Consider the following 16,258-nt stretch of genomic DNA (forward strand, 5'->3'; position numbering starts at 1 on the left):
ATTGTATTTTGAAAACCACCATACAGCTAAAATGCATGAAAAATATAAAATTTTACGTTTATCTTGGCGTTTAATTAGTAGTTTTTACTTTGTTTGCTTGGTGATGCAAGAAATTTGCATTATTCATAATTTCTGATTACGGCGGAGTATAAAAATGAGTTCAACTTAAATCCTTGTGGAATAATGTGGTAAGATAGTTCTAGAAGGCAATAAAATCGACGATTATAATTTCGGAGTTGGTTTACGATATTCTATGCAATTTAATTAGTGATAACGCTTTTCAAACAACGGTTATTTTTGTGGAAATGTTTGGTCATGTGAATTTTGGATCTATCTTCCATCTCATACAGTTTCAGTGAGTGTAATTGGGGAAGAATTAGCATGAAAACACATACATTATTCATAATGGAAACCGTATTCTTGCGAATTTTTTCCGTTAGTTGCACGCCTGTGAATAATTTTACGGAAGACTTTTGAATATGCATTTGGTTGCTTCTTAGTCTTTTTTTCATATGAAATACTTATGGTCTTTTATTAAAAAGGTTTAAGGGGCACTTGATTTACTTAACCCAGAAAAAACCAGTCTTAAAAAAAAATCAGTGAGCTTTGATTTTCTCAATTTCCTTATTCTGTGGCTCGTATTTTGTGACCTTTATTTCGCAATTCTCTTTAGTTCATCTTAGAAGCACGATGGTCTCGCGGTTCCGGTCGTTCCTTAATCAGTCTGCTAACTTGATCAATATCGGAATTTGTTTTGGGTGCACTGAATTCTTAATTACTAGTTAATTGAAATTTCCATCTAGTCTATGGATTTGTTATTTCAATGCGGAAACATTTTATTGCCAAAATAGCGCAATTTACAATTTCAGCCCTTTTCAATTCAGTTCATTGTATAGAACATTGTGTAAACAAGATGGTTGAAGCCAAATTGGAAAATACCAATTAAATGTTTTAGTGTGTTTCATATTCCCTGCAGCTTTTCCATACCTAATTCATTTGCTTGAAAGTAGGATTATGAGCAACATGGTATTTATTGTACCGTGCCTGGCGAATAAGTAAATTGATTCAAATTATTTTACGCTATTACCACCTCTGACCACTTTTTGTCCTATCTAGTGAAAATTGCTATTGTGTGTTCATTACATGCCTTTGTAATTGCAATTCAATCGAAATGTTCTTTAGTGCCTATATTTTTAATGTTAAAATTGTCCTAAAATCCGGATCCGGATCCACCCTATTAATTAGCATTAAGAGTAATTGATGGTTTCCGGCGTAACTTTATGAAATCGGTTCATATTGGAAATGAAAAACAGTAACTTTGTGATTCCACTGAAAAAATGTTTATTACGAGACGACCCGGGTTGCGAAGTTCAACGTCATCTGCAAGTGACCCCTCTTGAGTTGTCACCTGAAGTCGAACGTCGAAACCCGGATCCTCTCGTGATAAAAATTTTTCAATGGAATCACAAAGTTACTGTTTTTCATTTCTAGCATTAAGAGGCGAATAGGTTCTATATTTTCCCCTACCACTTCTATCAGTAACACTTAATAATTAATTAAAATACATATTGATGGGTAAAACTAAAAAAATATATCGACAGAGTGTAGTAGTCTGGTATCATCGTCATGAACGTAAATATTCTTAAAGAATGAAATTTACGGAATGATCATGAATGCAAAACTATCTAATAGCGATCTAAAATGAATGAACGTGACTGTAAAGCCAATTAAAATGGATAGATTAAATTTAAACCTTCCAATGTACCTCTAGAGCAAAATTATCGTTTTTATTCCTCCGGTAATGATTCTTCATTTTTCTTTTACCCTTCTTAATTTTTGAAGAGTAATTCATTTTATTTTTCTTGATCTTTGGTATTGTATAGATTTCAGTTTTGATCTACGTGCTATATCGTCGTACTAAATCAATTCCTCGTAATATTCTAAGCACTCCCATTTGCTAAAATTTGTTTAATCCATGTTTTTTGTGAAATTTGTGTGCGAAAACTTAATTGTGGTAAGACAGCTTGACAAAATCCACGCCAAAATAAATGTTTTATACTCTTAGCTTCACCTGTTTTACTTAACTCATTTATCGGCGTTTGTTTTCGCAAGAATAAGTTTGGCATTCGAAGGCCATTCTGTTAATGTGATGTGTGTGAATCCCTGGACAGCCTTAATTTTGTGTGAGGCGTACGTGGTGCTATTCCCGAGGGCCTTCATTCCAATAAATAGCAAGTGAAATGGGTGAAATGCTTTTCTATATATTACTACCCAGGTTCGAATCTTTTGGAGGGGGGATGGAACGGGTGGAACGGATGGAACGGGTGGAACGCTTCGCGACGCGTTATTACTTCGTGACGCGAAAGTTCCTCCCGTCTTTCTTGATGCATCGTCTCACAGTTGCCCCCCTTTTGATTGATCTTCCTTACAACTCTTATTATTTCACTTATTTTTCGCCTGATAATCGATTTTAGAATTACTGCCAGTTCTTCCCCCCGTCTCCAGCCTACGCCAGCTCTCACAATTCGGAAACCCCACTCCTACGCATTTCTCACAATTTCCATTTAATTCTGTGAGTAATCGATTTTTTTTGTTTGAAGTGTTTTTTCCGTAGCTCTACGTACTTATTACAACTCATACGTTAGTAATAACATTTTACAATTCTAAATGATTGACTCAAATCAACGCTTCAATTATATCATATATGTCTCGTGTCCGACGAGTGAAAGGTTTTAAATAAAATATTAGTCCTAGTTCTCACATCCCGGAGCAACCATAATTTATATTTCGAAAGGAAATTTTATCGTTAAATCTGAGTAACCAGGGCAGCTTTCGTTAGTTTTGTCGTATATTTATTTATTTTTAACGTAGAAAAAATATTCATAGGTTATAGGAAGAGCTGATATATCTGTTGCTCTGAGATCCGTAAGCAGGTAAGGTATGCAAATTTTCCAGAATATTAAAAGTTAATGAGGATTGAATAATGTTTGACGTTCCATCCCTTAATTCGTGACGAAACATTGGTATTGCTTTTTCGTAGTCGTTTCATTTTAATTCCGTTTTCCCTAATAACTTTTTGGGCGAAATTTGGTTATTTCAATGAAATTCACCGGCGCGCATATACTGTTGCGAGGACTGTGTGGGTGGGGTTAATCAATTTTTAATACCACACGGATTCCGTCCGCGATCTCTCTCTCTCTCTCTCCATCTCTCTCAGCTCTTAGGACTCCTCTTTTCATTTCTAACATCCCTCGCCCAGCTCCTCTCTCCCCTCTCCGTCTCCCTCCCTCTCTATCTGGCCACCCTTCCCTTCATCCCCTTCACTTCGCCCCCCTTCAGCCCCTCTCCCTCGAAACGCGCTAATTCCCATCTGCTCCAGCGTGAACTTTGCGAAGGCCCTGTGGGTTCAAATATAAATTAACTCGGGTGCTAAATCGTGTGATTAGGAAACTTGCCCCCTCTCCCAATGCCACCGTCTTCCATCCTTTATCTCACGTTCCTTCCTTCCTTCTCTCTCTCTCTCCCTCTCTCTCTCTTTCAAGTCCTTAGGGCTATCCCCCTCTCTCCATCTCTTTTACCATCCTCGCTCTCTTTCTACCCACCTCCCCGTTATTTCCTATGCTTTTCCCTCTGCCATCTCCCAATCTTCCTTTCTCAAAGGTCTTCTTCTCAATGACCGTCTCTCATCTTCAAGTTGCCCTTCTACTGTCGCCCACTCACGTAATCGAGTCAAAACCTGGCGACTTTCATATCATTTCTTCTGTATTCTGTTCCGTGTTGTGCTCCTTTCCATTCACGTTTCATTTCCTTCGCATTAAAGTATATCCATTTGCCGTCCTCTAGGGACACGAAAAGGTAATCATAAATTGTAGAATTAAAGTGAATGACAATTTTCTAACCTGAAAATAGTCAATGATGATAGTACCATGTTAATGCCCCATATTAATGAAATTTGGCTGAAAATAGCTTTTTCAAATAATTTGACCTATCGCATCTTGAATAGCAATAAATTTCTCGGATTCACTCTAGAAAATGTATCTTTAAGCGTATAATTACGGCATGTAGTAATACTAGAAGTTCTTTCTCAACCCTTGAGGTAGAAATACTTTGAATATTAAGTATATATTAATAATGTATTATAACTTGGCTCGAAGAAAATCATGTGGCAGAGCGTAGACAAACGTAATGAAACAACAGAGCTGTCTCCTCAAGTTCTCCGCATATGCTGTAAAAGTCGATAAGAAATATTATCTAATTCTGCATAAAGTTGCAGGAGTTATGCGTGTATTGTATTACAACATTTTATTAAAATGTATGGAAAAGCCATCCACCATAAAATTTCTTCATCATTGTTGTGGTATATATTTCCTTCGTAAGTATTAGTTTGCTGCAATTTGAAATGGGCAACGATCATTTTTTATACTAATCTCAATTATTTGCAAATATTTGGTATAATTGTAGGCAAAAAATCATTCAGTTTTGAACATAAGCAGTTGAATGAAATTCTTCGGGTAGTTGGATTTTATCAAATTTTATTTCTAGAATAACCCATTTGGTAGGTTTTCTATTGGTTGGTTAGTCTAAAGTAATATTTGCTTGGAATTGCAATATATTGTATGCTTGGGGTGAAGCCAAAGTGGTAGTGAATTTAATTTTTTTAATTAGGCATTCACATGGGATACAAAGACATTGGAAACATTTATTGTATATGTTTTTCGCTAAAGCTGGGGTATATCAATAAAAATCATAAAAGTAAGTTTAGAGAGATAATTTCCGGTTGCTATGCTGAGTCGAAAACCTAGTTATTCCCAACACTTATAGTGAGAAATATGCAATATTTAATGTTGTTCTTATTGACGTTTTTGAGTAATTGTTTCCATAATATTCTAATCGTATGCATTCTTGCTCAGACACAATCAGGAATATTTCCAAAACATTGTAAGGGTACTTCTACGTAAGTTATAATAAAGTGAACCCCAATTGAAGTGCCAAAATAATGGCATTATGTGAAGCTTATTTTCTCTTTATTAATTTCTAATGACATTTTGATTTAAATTGATTAATGAATTGATTGAATTCATATAATTCTCCTTTTTTCATTTTTTCCTCAACCCCTCCACTTGAGGAAGGAAATTATTGTGTCCAATTATTTTGGAAATCATAAAAACATCGAGAGCATTGGGTATGCGCAGCCAAAAATGCATTGATTTTCTCTTATTTTTAGTTATTTACTCGAAGACCTAATACAATTTGTCCTGTTTCTATATTTGAATGTTTGATCTCTTTATGTGGCTTTGTAGATGGAACGAAGCTGCATGAGGAATTTCTTTTCCCCTTACATTCACATATTTAATTCGTCTTTTACCTCTACTCAAGCATAACCTCTGTGGTTTAACCCACCGAAGTCTTCTCAATCGTAACCTTGCTCACCAGCCGACCGTTCCCGCTCACCTGTCTGGAAGTCTCATCTCAACCGTCCATTTCCGTACGTTCTAGTTGCTTCCATCACCTTGCTGCAACCCCACCCCCCCCCCCTTCCCCACCGACCCCACTCCAGAGCCTTCCAAACCTTCCATGGTTTCCCCTCGACACATCTCGGAAATTTCCTTCCTCTATCCCTCTTACTCTTTTCATTTACAGTCATAATTGCATCAAGAGATCGTCGCAAAAATGGACCTAATTTGTGATGTGCGGCAAAAATAATTTCATCCTACCCTTGCTCTTTGAGGTCGCAGTTGCGGAATGGAGTGTTTATTCTACCTCGGACAAGTCTTCGTTACAAAGCGGGCGCGTTGGCGACATCTTCTTTCTACGGCCCTCTCTTCTCTCTCCGAACCCATCTTTTACTCTCAAAATACAGAAGTTGTGCGTCCCCCGGGAAGAAATTCCTATAAGAGGCTCTTTTGCAATTTTCCTGGGGGCCACGGGTTTTTAGATAACTTTTTTTACTTCCCAAGGTAAGTTAATTTTTTCTTTCCTGCTTCGCAGACGAACTTTGTAGTTCTCTCAATTCTAAAAGAGAGTGGCAATTTCTTTTAATTGGTTCGGAGCCTTTTTTTCACAGCTGAGCGTGTGAAAAGAAACAGTTCTCGTTTGGGACTTCTCTGAAAGTTTAATCTACTTTATTATTCAATTTCAATATTGTCTAGTTTTTGAGGTTATTCGTAGGTACGGTGACATAATCTATTGATACTGAAATTTTCCAGAGGCTTAGGAAGTCTATAATTCTTCATTCATTGGCTTTCTCATCAGTATAGTAGAGTATATGAAAACCTGTGTTTTTGGCTGTGGTGGGAAGGTAATTTGTAATATAGAAGCATGTTTAGTAATCGTTTTTATTTTGCGAGCATAGGAGCGGTTCTTATATCTCTTTCAATAGTATTTTACTGTCGCCACTGATTTCGAATATTAAAAAATGGACGTCACCAAATTTGAACAAATTTGCGTGCACCAAATCTTCATGTCTAATTATAATTTTCTAGAGCTAATATAAAGTTTCTAGAGCTATTTAATAATTCCCCTTTTAATCTTTATGAGCTTAGTTTTCATAATTTTAAGCATTTATGATGACATATTTATTCATAAAGCTCAGCTTAGGCTTACGTAATTTTATCGGATTTGTTTTTTCACTTTCGAGATTCACGCACGGGATAAAAGTTGCCCGAACACGTTTTGGTTGCGGTAAGAATCTTCGCCACCGCCATGAGGAGATGAGAAAATATCGTACATCCTCCGGTTTAGAGATTTTTCGGCCGAACCGTTGAACTTAACCTGGAAGCATTTCCTGCATTCGCCATTGCCGATTTTCCGAACTCCCTGGAGGAACTCGGCGTTAATCAATTCAAGAAATATCACTCCGCGCCCCGCGCGCTCCCTCTCACGCCCTTCCCTTTTCTCCTCCGCCAGCGTCCACCCCAACTGCCTCCTCGCCTTGGGCGGCGGTTGCTGGCCCCTCCACTCTCCGATCCCCATCCCTGACACAGGGAGCCTATTCCTCCTCCCTCCCTTCTTTCGCTCACCCGATCCCAATTAACCCTTTACGATCCCTCAATCTGTTTAATTCCCAAGTTCGTCCTACAATTCCAGCATTGCTATCGCTTTTTCTCCCTTCAGCAACTTCCTAAGCATCGGCTGGCTCCCCGCCACCCTTGTATCCCTCTGCTGCTGCTCCCTCTCTCTCTCACACACCACGAAAAGCAATTTGTGCGGTTTAAAACCGAGGTTTGATATCTTTTCAGATGTTCATAAGTAACGTAGAAATATCCTCGCAGGGAGCTCTGTGATATACTGTAACTTCAGCTATTGGAAAGGAGCGTTGGATTTTCTCTTTTATGCAATGTGATTTTTTTCTCTTAATTTATACGGAAATAGCTACTTTCATCTGGACGCGATATACCGTAAAAGGTGGGTGGGGAGGAATATAAGGCAAGACAGATGTTGCAGAGGAAAAATAAATAGATGCGAGACATGACTTTGATTGCGGAGCGGCTGTCGAGCTCCAGCCAGTCCACGGTGAACGCTTCGTTTTTACGGCCTATGTTAACATAAAATAATAAAGTGCGCCCACAAATATTGTTATTTATTTATTTGGAAGTCGATTATCAAGTAGCGATTTATCATTTACCTGTTAGTCGCCTATCCGTTATTCTGTTTTCATCATACCTAATGCAACTCCTTACTCCTTCAACTATCTTTGGTCGATTACCTCCCTTGGTTCCAGTCTTATCTTCTCTTCATCCGATTTCCTCTCACCATTTGCACATCCATCCGAAGCTCTTCACGCCTATGCTCCATACCTTTGGCCACCTCGCAACGGTAGTTGAACTGTTTATAATGTTATGGTGCATCACCAAGTTGTCATAATCGTTAGTAATGTAATTAGTGCCTACTTTTTACCGTTGGCCAGGGCGAAGGACGAAGTGCATAGCTGCCTGGAGCGTCAAGATGGAAATCACCATACAGGATCGGCGTTTGCGTGGACAGCAAAATCAGTGGGGTGGCGCCGAAATTTAGAATGAGCCAGCCCCGAGTTTAAGGGATCCAAAAGAGAAGTTTCCGGGGATGGGGCGTAGATATGTATTAACACAAACCCTAGATGGAATCCGGCGACCGCACGATTCGGCTCCGGATATGGGTGTTATCCGGTGGATCTTTCTTCCTGGGTGCAAGAAAAACCCCCTTGGCCGAATCTTGTTAGTAAGACTTTGTATGCAAGCCTTGCTTATACTTGAGAAACCATTATGTAGCACCCCCTACTTTGCGTTTGTGAACCGCCTGATAACTCATTCGTCTCTTTGGAAAATATCTGTATCTTATAAAGTATTCCAGAATTTTAAAACAATATAGACACTACGTGCTCATGGTCTCTCCGGAGTTAAATTCACGAGATTTGTCTCAAAATTCAAGGTTTACTCCTGATGCGATGTCCTCTGAAAAATTACTGACTGGCAAAGATTATTGATTTGGGGAATAGCGTAATCCAGAGGGGTTGAGGAACGACTAGTGATGATAGTCTTAAAATTCAAATTTTGTCCACGAGGACGACAGAAGACAAGTAATCCCCGGATCCAGTTTGATAGCGTTCCCGAAGGAGCTGCTTAAATATAAATAATAGGCGAGATTCCTCGCCGTTCACCCTAGGATCGAATGCCATTCGTGAAGTCAATTTTCATCTCCACCTGTCTGGTTGCCTTGAATTCCGAATCTGCTACCGGTTGTTAAAATTATTCTCGCTACCCACTTTAATGCTCCGTGTACTTTCTCTTGGATTGAAGTTGTTCCTATGAGACGTAGCGACGGCTTCTCTCAGTAGAAATCCCTCCTCCCTTCTGTAGAGGAATAAAAACTCTGGGAAGGTCTTGGTGCGCAAGACTAGGAGGGCGGAGGAATAGATAGAGGGAAGACGGGAGAGGAGGGCAGGGATCCTAATTTTAGCCCAACCCATTTCGGTCCATTCATCTTTGAGCTGGCACAAACTCACCTTTACGCTGCGACCATTCTATGTCTCGCTCCTCGGGCTTATCTCTCCCTTATCCAGAGTAATGCATCCCCGTGAAGTATTTCTCCGCCCAACCGCTTAACTAGCTCTCCCCCACCCATTTTCCTCCGTTGCTCTGCCATCTTCCCCACTCCTTTCTCCCCCCCCGTGTCTTATAACCCCTACATCTTAACCCCTACCGTTCCTCTCTCTATCTCTTCAACTCGTGACTGTGTACTTTGCATAAGGGTCGGAGGCGTCTCTCGCCAGCCGTCGGAACGTTTCCTTGGAAGTCTTTCCTTTGGCAAATATATGGTTATCGGCTTAGCTTGTTAGTTATAGGAGCCGCGCGTTTTACTGCGCCTGGTTCTCGATTCCCCCAGGGTGCGGCGGGGAAGTTTTCGTCGTTGATCAGGCAGAGCGGTCCGTGTCTGCGTCGGAAATGAATTGGAAATCGTTGCTGCAGGAATTACTCGGACAGATTCGACCAATCGACCGATGATGGTGGGGTCATGCGTGGTTGCATGTCATGTTTTCGCTCAGGGTTTTCTTGATGCTCTTTTCTGTCTGAACCCTTAATACATATTTTCAGCACTATAACTTGGTTTTACTGGCATTTTATTCCTCTAGATTTTTCATCAAACTTATAATGACTAACCGAGATTACCATTATCCCAATCAAAGTGATTTTACTAGGTATCCCGGACAAAGCTCTTCTCAACCAAAAATGATTTTACTCTAATTTAATTATTCTCGTGGAGAGTTGAAGAAAGAGCGTTATTCATTATTACGAAAATTATTTCAGAATAAATGTCCGAAGTTCATGTTATGAATTTTCTATCATGCATATTTTTGTTTACTTGCTACGTTATGATTTTATAATCATGACGTACCAAGGTCGGATTCCATTTCTTTCGTTAAACAACTGTGGCAGGCGTCAATTAATATTTTTTTTGGTTATCTCATATTCCATTGAATAACTAACAAAACGCATCATAGCATCATCTAATTAAGATTGCTTAATCCACTCTTGATAATTGGGGGAATTGCTGTATACAAATCATACACACATTCGTTAAATTCGAGATTAATATTTTCATACTAAATTCTGTTGTTACGAATTAAATTTTTACTAAACTTTATAAATTACTCATTTCCTGGTTCATCATTCTCACCCGAAAACTTTGCCTTCACCCCGCCCCGCCCAAAAGTGGCCGGTTGTCCTCGCCCCGTCTCCCTCCCGTCCTCCCTTCCCCCTTAACGGCATTCACTTCTCTTCTGGAGTTTCCTCCTCCCTTACATCACTCCGGTTCGCGGCAGGGTTTTAACGAGCCCTTCTCTGTCTCCCCCACCAACTCTTTGCTCGTTGCTCCCCACCCTCTCCCCGTGACCCACCACCCACGCCCTCCATTCTATTCTTCCGCGCTCCCGCTAAAAAAGCTCCCCATTTACAGGAGGTTACACAAATAGAGAGACCGGGGAGGGCTCGACGACGTACCCAGGGGCGGGGCGTCGTGGGGGCGAGGGTTATGTGCGTGTGCGAGGGTTTTTGCCGAGGGCTTTCTCGACGGGGGCGGGGAAAGGGTCGGTCCATGTTCTGGGGAGCGGAGAGACTGAATGGTTGCTTTGCCTCTCTCTCTCTCACTCTCTGTTGGGTCGGGAGTGTGGATGGGGAGAGAAGCCAGGGTTCGTCCGAGGCAGACAGGCTGGGGGATCGAGGAGGACTCACCCCTTAGGTTGGGTGGGGAGGGATATATTTTAGTCGGCCGCAGCCAAGACCGTTAGGAGGGAGGCTGGAAGGCGACGGTGTTTAGTAAGAGTGCTCTTTCCGGAGGGATGGGTGTGGAGGGTGTTCGGTGGCTGCGAGAGGAGGGTTGGCCCGTCTCTTTAGATGCCGTCATCTTAGGGAAGGGGGGAATGCGGTGGGTGATGGAGGGCGGAGATAGTGAAGGGATCGGAGTATAGAGGGAAGAAAAGGGACGGCATCTTTGGGAGGGAATGCGGGGGCGTAGGAAGATAATTGGGAGGGAATTTAGTTTTTCGTTTATTTTCCAATTCCCCTTCCCACTCCATCTCTCCGACCCAGTCATTCCGCTCGCGCATCAAATATTTCAAGTAAAAAAAACGGTAGTGGAGTGATGATTTCTTAACCCACGATATAATCAGCAGATAATTTGGTAGTTGGGGTCGGGCTATATTTGGGAAAGATTTCATAGGCTGTTGTCTTAAATTTAAATATTGAATGTGATACAGTTTCTTTTCGAGCGAAATGGAAATTACTCATGGGAAATTTTCCTGAAGACCAATGTCAGGGCGTCTTGAGGGCGTTCAATCAAAAAGATAATTTAGTTGACCAAAATTCTTTCGTCTCTAGACAATTTTACTCTTTAATCAAGAACAATTTTAGGCGTTTCACTCAGATATGGCTGTTTAAAAGTTTATAATAAGTGTACCTACCTCTCCCACGTGTTTTTATTACCGGAAACTCAGTTGCTTTTCGTCAAAGAGCCGTAATCTCTCCCTCCAACACTCCCTTCTCCCCATAAAAGGACGTGGTGTTATATTGCCGTAAGCGTGTTGGAGGGACCTCTCGATGCGAATCCCATTCGGTCGCTCCGCCCTTCCTGCGTTGGGGGACCGTTCGAATCCCCCAACGATACTGTTACTCATTCCTGCGTCAGGCGGAGTTCAACGAATCATAAACTATTTTTTCACCATCATTTGAAATAGTTCTTCGCAAATCCACGTGTCGATTTTGAATTGCGACGTGCGGGGATATCTTTATTCAGGTAAACGTGCGCCCTTATTGATATCTGCCAGTTTTCGATTTGTTTGCTTACGTACATAATTGACCGCTAAATCAGCACATTGCGGTTGTTACTCGGGTTTTGCAGTGAACCTTTCAAAATCCATTTACGAAAATAATATTTATGAACGTAATTTTTTTAACGCCTTGTCGCTATTTTAGTCAAATTAATCATATAGTTACCATGGTTTACTATAAATTTCATCATGAAGAAGAATATTGTGCATTAATCACAAATTAAGCTTATTTCAAGGTTTAAAAATATTTAATGGTTTCCTGATATGATAATTAAGAATTAGAAAATGTTTCTATGTAAAAGCAGCACGTTATTTTGACAATGAAACATACTGCCACTAGTAAATTACAGATATTCTTATCTGATGCATTGTTTGGTTAAAATTGTTGAGTGATTTAATAGTGATCAATCAAAAAGTGGAACCCTGTGTAACATGACCCAAGAAAAACCATTTAAAATCAGCCATGCGTTTTTTTGGGCGGCGTATTATCAACTTCTTGTCTCATTCCTGGCCTCAATGCGCGCAAGTTTAACGCGTGGCACGTAAAACCCCTTACCTCCCGGGACTACAACTGCTTTTGTTTTTAGTTCCATTTCATCTTCTTCCCCCATCGAATTTTTCCCTCCTTATTTCCTTCGAGAGATGAAGCGCCTTATAATTCTCTTCAGAATTGCCTTTTCGTCTGTTCTCTTTCGGAAGAGGGTGGGCTCCCTTATTTTCTTTTCGAAACCCCTCGTACATCCATCCCCTCCCTCGTTCCCGGGTCCTTCGCCCGGACCCACCCCCTTAACGCACCCTGCCTCTCGCCACCCTCCCTTCCACATCTCTCCCTCCAACCTTGTTGGCACGGATGTATGTGATGCGTCCCCCTCCCACGTCTGTACGTAGTGATGCGTTGAGAAAGCCAGGCAGGAGGAAGAGGAGGAGGTGTGGAGGTGTTGCTCAGGCTGAAATGAGGTACCATCACGCGTACGATCCTCGTCGGGACTCCCTCCCTTTAAGCAACTCCTCCGTGGGAAGGAGAGTGGGTAAAAGGAAAGGGGCATCCGTCCTAGAATTTTTTTTATTTTTTAAGTTTCGGCCTTAGCCTTTTACTGCCAGCAATTTTCCGTGTGAGGATGGTGGGAAGATGAAAAGTTAGAAAGTGGCTGGAGAGAAGGATGAGATGATCCACCATTCCCCCTGGGGGTAACGTTGGGAAGGGGGGGAGGGTGTTGGAGTTCCTACGAGCCCTCTGCGACGTGCCCTGCTCCCGCGTTAACTTCCTTAGCCTGGAGCCGACACGCGAACATTTTGGGTCAGGGAATTAAGTTTCTATCGCCCTGCCGTCACCCAAGTGAAATCTCTCCGAAAACTTTGGGCAAGGGAAACGAAAATGAGTCAAGTGTCCACCCGTCGAATCACTCGGAGGAACCTCCCCTTTGATTATATTTTAGCTCAGTCCTGCACTTTATCTACTTCTCTCACCAGCTATGGTATTTAATTCCGTTGTGTCATACTGTGTGAACTTGCAAGCATTAGGTCTCACGATTTCTAATAGTGCAAATTATCTCTTATCTCATGATGGCGATAATGTATTTGCAATAGGCAATGGCAGAATATTATTCAAGGCATGATAAAATTACGCACCGTTCTTTATAATATGTGTGAGGTAATAGAGGTGTTTTCAAAAGCTTTAACTGCAGCTCGGGAAAGTACGAATGTATATACTGTAAAAGCGTTAGCAAGGCGCAGTGCTTAAAATCTCCCTGAAAGGGTTTCAAAAGCCGGAAAAGATCTGATATATAATATCGTCTTATACTCCTAAGTTATTTATGACTCTTTTTATGTTTTGGGTAATCCAATAGGTAATGGCTTTAATGTCTTTCTCATTGTTCCCATTTGTTGTCCCCGGTAATTCCTTTGCAGGAAGCTGCATGTTGGAATAAATGTTTACCTGTAGTTATAGTGGAAACATTTCTAAGCCGCATATCGTGAGGTTCATAAGGTTTTCACTGGATTATGGGATTTATATTAGTCGCTATATTAGTGATATAGGTAAGTAAAGTAATTAATTTCGTGGAGAAATGATGCATAGTTGCATATCACGGTTAACTTTTATGTCACACCGCCAGTCGTTTGCAATTCCCATGATTCGAATGAAAAGGGAATGTATCTGTATTTCGATTCAAATGTTAACAAAAATAGACTTGGCAAGTATTGAGAATAATTTTAAAATTTACTTTAAAATAAATATCCAGTTACTTTTTCAGGTTATTAAAAGCATGACAATATTTTATATACTAAGATAACTATATGTGTAAATATATCTTACGTTATGCAATTCAACCGTTATCTCAACTTTTTATGTTTTATGTTATTAATAATGACTTTTTATGCGCTAAAGAACACTTAAAAAAAGGCATTTAAAGACCGCGGAACGTTTTTATCTTATTATTGTATTCGTTTGCCTGTCCTTAATTGATTATTTTGGATCCTTTAATTAGTCTCTAATGGACGAACTATAGTCTTATGTCACCTTTAAGAAATTTGTTTTAAATAACTTTTGTATGTTAAGAATTATTTAACAAATAACTTTCTTTGCACTTCTGGAAACCCATATTTAAATTTGAGTAATTTGTTATTACATAAGATCTCAAAATGACCATATTCTTTATCTGTAATGAAGACAGGCGTAGTGAATCTTTCCATGATGTTCTAGATTCTTATAAATTTCTCGAAAAAATAATGGAATATCCCTGTTCGTTTTTCTGCTTATAATTATATGTTTCCGCTCTAAACTATTTTTTTACGATCTAATCTCGTTCAGTTGCAAGTGGTAAAAGCAGGAATAATATAATTGAGGTAGCATTACAGAAACTCAACTGTAGAGATCTGATATACTTTATTAATTGAACATATCGGTGTCCGAATTTCAACTTCTATCTGGAAAACGGGATTCCTTCTCGTTTCTCACTAACCTAATGCTAGATGTAAGTTCTCTATTAAAAGATAAGGAAGATCTTTCACTCAGACTATATAATAGTACTTTCATCAAATTATTGCACATGCGTTGTTTATAATTAATTAACGCTAGAAGCCATTATTAACTTCCACCGTGAACTTCTCAAGGAAAAACAGGTCTCTGCCCCTTGAAGTTAGACAGCACACATACTTTTGAGGTGATTCATGGCTGCATAAAATGCAGGATGTCTTAAAGTCGTTACATAATCAGATAGTTAAAACTCTAATTAAAAGTATTTGTAGTGGACAGTGTATCGTGATTCTTTTGTCCAATGATAAATGTCCCAAGCTTCTTTCAGATTTCCTTGAAAACAATAATTAATGAAATTTAGAATTAATTGAATTTACATACATTATGTTTGTCTTCCACGCGACAGTGCTCCCATTCCATTGAAAAGAAAAAATAGGTTGGTTAAACTAAAGAGAAATAGGACAAATTCTAAGCATTAAGTAATGAACCGTAAGGAAGTATTGCTGAAAGTACTCTGGATATACTGGAAAGACTACGTTTTTCAGCCTGGAAAAAAGAAAGCTACCGTGTCGTTAAATGTTTTATTTGGGGCCAGCTCTTTATTTGATTACTGCAAGCTTCATTCAAATGAATGAATAGACATTTCGTAGCGTGGGTTGATTGCGTTCCATCAATTTATCCCCGAGAAACAGGCAATAAAAAATCAGGTAGTTTCCTCAAGAAAGAATTCGGTGGAAGTTGAATTCAAAGAGTAATACAATGCCGTTACATGCTAGTTTACTCTCGACGAAGAAGCAGTGATTTGTATTCCAATTTGTATTGTGTTTTCCTAAATTGCTGTAGACACAAAGGTATCTCTCGATTGGAAGAGGGAAACGTAAAACCGTATTTCATCCCAATTTAGCGGGTCTCAGTCTTCCATATTGTACTGCATCGCTGCACCAAAATGTTGGAGTGATTTCTTGGATGCACTGCGGAAAGAACGTAGGGCTGTTGCTACGATTAATTCGATTGGAATGCATCAAATATTACATTAAACTGAATTTATTATCCAATGGAAGGTACCCATAATTTAATCAGTTTTTAAAGCCTAAGCTAAGCGTACATTTCATTTTGAAACAGCTTGAAATACTACGAATATTGAAAAGAAGTAGTCTAGTATCTAAGATATAGGGTTTCAATTCATAAAAGATACTTTGAAATATCGATAGTCTCTCCCAAAATAGACAGGGAATGAATAATTCAAAATAGCCTGATTGAATTGGTACTGTTTCTATTTTCCATGATATGTCAACGACTGATTTCAATTTCCGGAACTGCTTCGGGTAAGCGTTATCAGTGCGCTCCTATCTAGTTCTCTCTGAGATGAGAACTTCGAACGCAATGTGACGTTCGCGTGATTGAATATTAAACTGTAAGCTTCAGGTGATCTTCCTAGGCTATAGTTGAACAAAGATGGCCGTATTCCTTTCAATTTACTCCTA

Source organism: Hetaerina americana, unplaced genomic scaffold, assembly GCF_022747635.1.
Source record: "Hetaerina americana unplaced genomic scaffold, ioHetAmer1.1.p SCAF_2, whole genome shotgun sequence".
Lineage (NCBI taxonomy): Eukaryota > Metazoa > Arthropoda > Insecta > Odonata > Calopterygidae > Hetaerina > Hetaerina americana.